Genomic DNA, 6,000 nt, shown 5'->3' with positions numbered 1-6,000 from the left:
TACTATCAATACAGGCAGGAGCAGCACTGCACTTTTTAAAAGCTCTGAAAAACAGATGCATTACACAGAATTAACTTTCTCTTTGTGAGCTGCTGAAAGATGGAGAGGAAAATAAGTAATCTGGCTTTGTAAAAACCGCTGTGATTATTTGAAACAAAACAGTGCAGAACTACAGCTATATTAAAATGTTGCTTTTTCAACTTCTAAAATTTTGATTTGAGGGGGCAAGACATTTATTTGAGGGAGCGTGGCCCCCTCTTGCCCCTGCGTAGAGCCGGCCTCAGTTACAATCTTCATGAAACTGAGTGATGATGACAGCAGTGTTTCCTCATTACTTTTTATAACTTCTGCCCACTGCTTCAACAAAATAACAATTCTCCTTTTCATACATTAATAATTGCAAGTCGTTTTTGCGCAAGTTTACTTTTTAATTCTGCAACACTATGAAAAATAGAAACTGGCGTACCTGCTGGCGCCGTCTAATTTCTGGCGGTCATGTTGACTGGCGTTCTGAGCCAAAGCACGGGAAAAAAACACATAAAACATTATGAAAACTGAAAAGACAGTTATATCTAATCTAACTAGCTACTTGGCAAACTTTATTCTTACCTTAAAGGTTAGTCGACTCAACCATACGCTCAGCCTCTGGAAATGTGGCGCTGTTTTCATGCAGGAGGTACCCAGAATGCATGTCAGTTGGCGGGATTACGGCACGAAGTAAATGAAACAAGTTTATTGTTTGTTGAGTGTTTGTACTTGAGAAGATCGACTGGGATAACTAAAAAACGCTTGTAAATTAAAAAACACACTATTTTGTATTTTGAACAAATGCATATTAATTTCAAACGATACATTTTCATGTAAAGATACAAACTACGATTTTTATTGTTAATTTCACAGATTTCATTTATGTTACGTTTACAAATGCTCAAATGAAATGCTGAATCACTTTTTTCAGTGCAGCATCACCACCACAAATAAACTACAGTATAATAACAATGATGATGATATGATAACAATTAAACAAAAACATTTAACACAAATTCCAAGAAGGAAAACAGGGTTACCCAGACATCACTCACTCAGATTAAAAGAAAGCACGTGGATCATGCACAGAGTCTTATAGTCTATCTATAGTCTCTGCCACTGTTAATACCCATGATTACTGGTCAAAACAGTCCCACACAGGAGGTGAGCTGCAGGCAGATAAAATAGCCCACGCTAAAACTGAGCTAAGGTACTGATGAGGCGAACGGGCCACAGCAGGACAAACAGTTCAACAGAGCAGGCCAGGTAAGGCAGACAACCAGCAAGATGCACCAGGCAACGGGCAAAACACACCAGGCAATCGGCCAAACACACCAGGCAACTGACAAAACAGCAGCAGTGTCTGCAAAGCAGCGGTGTCCACACAGCAGCGGGCTCCGGACAGTTCTTTCTTGTGATTCCTGTCACACACAGATTGAATTAGAAATTGGCATAAAAGCCAGCTGTATGAGAACATTGCTATGAGTATACATACTGACGAGCTAGAGCTACTGCTCATTGAGGGGGAGGAGGCCTCCTGCTCACACAGCAGCATGCGCCGATCTTCTTCACTGTATTTTACTGTTTTTTATTGTATTTTGCCACTTTTTTTACTTTCTGTTACTCTGGACTACACTTTTTTTTTTACCCACCACACACCAGTCATTCAGGGCGCTCAGTCCTTCGGCACAGTGCCATACAGCGGCAGGGAGAGAGAAGACTGTATAATACTCTGACGGCGGCAGTTCTGACTAACAGGCTGAGATCCAACAACTTCCCTCTTTATTGAGGGAATAGGCAGGGCGACCCCCTTATCCCCCTGCTCTTTGATATTGTTATTAAACTTCTGTCCCCTGCTTGATTAAGGTCATTTTGTCATTCAGCGTTTTTTCAGGTTGCAAAATTAATTTTGCAAAATCTGAAGCTATGCCCCTGGAGTCGTTAACGTCAACTGCAATCTTTGGTGTCTCAATACAGATGGTTCATTTGTACCTGGTGCTTGGTCTCCTGAATGGTCAGATTACTGACAACAAACACAGGAGACTTTACAACATACTGACTTTTGCTCCTAGAAAGAACATTTTTTTTCTTCTGGACTAAGAATCATGGCACAACATTGTTATGGACTGCATCCCTACTGAATATATCACATGTAGGCTTCACTACAAAATAATCGTGGATTTCCCAGGTCAGCCTAGCCTGCCTATGTGGCTTTGTTTTTAATGCTCACAACAAGCACCTTCTGTCAGAAAGAGTCGGCGTTGTCGCTGACGCAGGAAAAGGCTGAACCTGGAGGCAGAGTCAAATGCAGGGATGCGGGGCTGAGGTCTGAGCAAAAGTCTTTATTTAACAAAATCAAAACTCAAAAAAGCACACACTTACTGTGGCAAAGTTCATGGCAAGGCAAGACGTGACAAAAATCATGGCATGAAACCAAAAGACAATATAACGCACTGACAACAGGTGACTGGGAAGACAAGGACTAAGTAGACAAGACAATGAGACACAGGTGACACACATTAGGAGGGAGAAAGCAATCAAGAAAACCAAAAGCAAAGCTACATGAAAACAGGACACACAGGGGAAGTGACACTTTTCAAAATAAAACAGGATATGCCGCCTGCCTGAGGGGAGGGGTTGGAAAAGTCAGTGTGCAGGATGGGTGGAGTCCTTCATGATGCAGAGAGTCCTCCCCCTGCATTGTGCTGTGTAGAGGTCTGAGGTGGTGGGGAGGCTGACCCCCCTGGTCCTCTGCAGAGCCTTTCTCTCAGCAGCAGTGCAGTTGCCGTGTCACACAGTGATGCAGGTGCAGAGGACACTCTCCACCACGCAGTGGTAGAAGATCCTCAGGACTGCGTTCCCTAGGTAGGAGGAAGTAGAGACGCTGGTGGGCCTTCCTGACCAGCCGGGAAGAATTGACGTTCCAGGTGAGGTCCTCGGTTAAGTGCACACCCAGGTACCTGTAGCTGGAGACCACTTCCACAGCTACTCCTCCCATGTGCAGGGGAGGGGTAGGGTGTCTGAAGTCTACCACCATCTCTTTGGTCTTCGTCACATTGATGCAGAGGTTGTTTTCTCTGCACCACTGCACCAGGTGTTCCACCTCCTCTCTGTATTCCGACTCCTCATTGTTGTTGATGCGTCCCACCACTGCTGTGTCGTCTGCAAACTTCACTACATGACAGCTGGGATGCCTCGCCGAGCAGTCGTATATCAGCAGAGTGAACAGGAGGGGGTTCAGCACACAGCCCTGGGGAGAACCAGTGCTGTGGGTGATGGAGGAGGTGGTGGAGTTGTGGATCCTGACAGTCTGAGGTCTGTTGGTCAGGAAGTCCAGGACCCAGTTCCCTAGTGTGTGACTCAGTCGGAGGGTGGTGAGCTTCTGTTCCAGGGTGTGTGGGATGATGGTGTACACACAGTCCAGAGTTTTGTTTCCCTGTGTGGGTACAGTGACATGCTAATAAAACCTGGGCAGAGTGTCCATCAGTTTTTAAAGTCCCCCGCAACCACGTAAAAGACCTCCGGGTGCCTAGTCTGCAGCAAGGTAATAGTTTCATGTAGCTCCTGTAGCGCTTCGTTAGCGTCAGCATAAACAATGGTGACGAACACCATGGTAAACTCCAGAGGCAGATAGTGTGGCCGACATTTCACTGTCATAAGTTCTATCGCCTTAGAGCAGTAGCTATTTACCAGTCCACAGTTTGTACACCAACCTTCATTCACATACACACAGAGTCCTCCTCCTTGTGACTTTCCCCGACCAGTGGTCGCGGTCTGCCCGAAAAAGCTGCAGGCCGTCGATCTGGAATGCTGAGTCCAGCATGTTGTGGTTTAGCCAGGTTTCCGTGAGGCAAAGGATAGCACAGTTCCTCATCTCTGTGGAAACACTCAGTCTCAGGCGAAACAGGTTCACTTTGTTGTCCAGGGAACGGACGTTGGCCAGGAAGAGAGTTGGAATTGGTGGCCTGTTAGCCTTTAGCTGGGCAAGCGCGCCTGTCCGTTTTCCTCACTTTTGTTTTCGGGCACATTGTTTCCTCTTAGCGGCCGCTCCCCGTACTCTGCTGTGCCACTCCGTTGTCCTCAGAAGTCCCTGTCTTCCAAGTGCGGATTTCAGCTTCAGTGAGATCGTGATAACCTAACTATCTCTGATGAGCATAAGTTTGGTTAGGCTGTACTTACACGCAGATTTAGCTCAGAACTAGTGCTAAGAATGGCCTCTGAGTTGCTAAAATAGGGCTTAGTCCCGAGAGCTCGGGAAGCCACTGCTCTATGTCAAACGCTTATGTTTGACTTTACATCTGACTTTTCGCATATAAGCCATACATAGGGGGATTTCAACATCCACGTGGATAATAGCCTTTGTGCAGCATTTATCTCGGCTTCTCTCAGTGTGTACATAAACCCACTCACTGCTTCAGTCACACTCTTGACCTTGTTCTGACATATGGTATTGAAGTAGAACATTTAATAGTCTTTGAACAAAATCCTCCTCTATCTGACCATTGTTTAATAACTAGAATTTGTACTATTTGACTTCATACCACCAAGTAAAAAAAACTCCTACACAAGATACCTTTCTGCAAAAGAAACAGTTCCATTGTCATTTACTTCAGTAACCTGCTCCACACTCACTCACTGCCTCACTGAGCTGCAATCCTGGATGCATGCCAACTTCCTCCAGCTAAATTGCGACTAATCTCACATTATCGGCCTCAAGCCCAGGCAGTTAGGGCAGTGGGCGACCGCGTGCAGCGCCCGGGGAGCAGTGGGGGTTAGGTACCTTGCTCAAGGGTACCTCAGCCATGGACACCGGGACGGGGAATCGAACCAGCGATCACACCGGTTACGGGTCCGACACCCTAACCGCTGATCCACGATTGCCCCCCTTTTTTTTTTTTTTTTTTTTAAATAAAGTTAAGATTAAAATCATGACATCATGTCAAACACATCACCAAGTCTGTCTTCTTTTGTGGTGTGGACTCAGAGCAGAGACTCAAAGCCACACAACATTAAATTCTTAAATTAAAAGTTTTAGCTGTGTTCAGGAAAATCTTCCCTCGAAGTCCAGTAGAATCATCAACAGGAGACAGGATTCTAAGCAGCAAAGACTTTAATGCTGGCAAAAAAGGAAAACAGTTCACAACGCACACTAGGTACACATGAAGGGTCACAAATAAAATGGCTGGTGGCTTCTCGTTATACTTAGGGTCTGGACCTTTACACGCCTATTTTCCAACCCTCTACCTTCTTTGTTTTGACACCATTAGATCTTCTTCTCGTCCTGGGTTTGTTGGGGACTTTTTACACCATTATGTCAGCTTTGCCCTGGGTTTGTTGGGGGCTTTCCACAGGTCATTATTTTGATTTATCTTGCACCTGCTTGTCATCTTCCAGGGAGCCTTTTGCTGATTTGCTTATTTTTTTGTTTACTTCATAAGCACAGTTTACACCAATGTTTCTCTTCTCTGGGCTGGCTGCCAGTTTTGGCCTAAGTTTCAGATGGCCTAAAACACCATTATTTCCAGGCCTCTTTGTATAATGTTTTTTAAAAATAAAGATTAAAGTGACATATTTTGTCATTGGAGGGAACTCACTCCAACGAAATTTGTTCTCTGCATTTAACCCACCCAAGTGACGTGCACACACACACAGCAAACCCGGGGCAGTGGGCGACCGCGTGCAGCGCCCGGGGAGCAGTGGGGGTTAGGTACCTTGCTCAAGGGTACCTCAGCCATGGACACCGGGACGGGGAATCGAACCAGCGATCCACCGGTTACGGGTCCGACACCCTAACCGCTGATCCACGACTGAATAATTGTTTTATGCAAGATTACAATGAGATATTCTTTGCAAGATTACAATGAGATATTCTTTTAAGGCTTACAGTGATTACAATGAGGTTACATAAACAGTGTTTTGCTACCACAGACAATGTTTCACTACCATAACAGTTTCACAATTACACAGTTTTTA

This window comes from Scatophagus argus, chromosome 13 (assembly GCF_020382885.2).
Source record: "Scatophagus argus isolate fScaArg1 chromosome 13, fScaArg1.pri, whole genome shotgun sequence".
Classification (NCBI taxonomy): domain Eukaryota; kingdom Metazoa; phylum Chordata; class Actinopteri; family Scatophagidae; genus Scatophagus; species Scatophagus argus.
The sequence above is the reverse complement of the archived record's forward strand: the minus strand, read 5'-3'. Positions refer to the sequence as shown.